Consider the following 212-nt stretch of genomic DNA (forward strand, 5'->3'; position numbering starts at 1 on the left):
ATTTCTATTCAAAAACAAAATAAATAAATAAAAGAGAAGTGTTAGTATTAAATTTTACACCATTCATTAATATATGAAACAATAAAAACAAAATAAAGAGAAGAGAGATAAGCGAGATTTTTACATACCTTTGGTTGATGGATAGAGACAGAGAGAAATATTATATGTTCAGAGTAAGAGTAAGTGGTCTTTTTATATAGTAGAAAATAAGT

This window comes from Lycium barbarum, chromosome 10, assembly GCF_019175385.1.
Source record: "Lycium barbarum isolate Lr01 chromosome 10, ASM1917538v2, whole genome shotgun sequence".
Lineage (NCBI taxonomy): Eukaryota > Viridiplantae > Streptophyta > Magnoliopsida > Solanales > Solanaceae > Lycium > Lycium barbarum.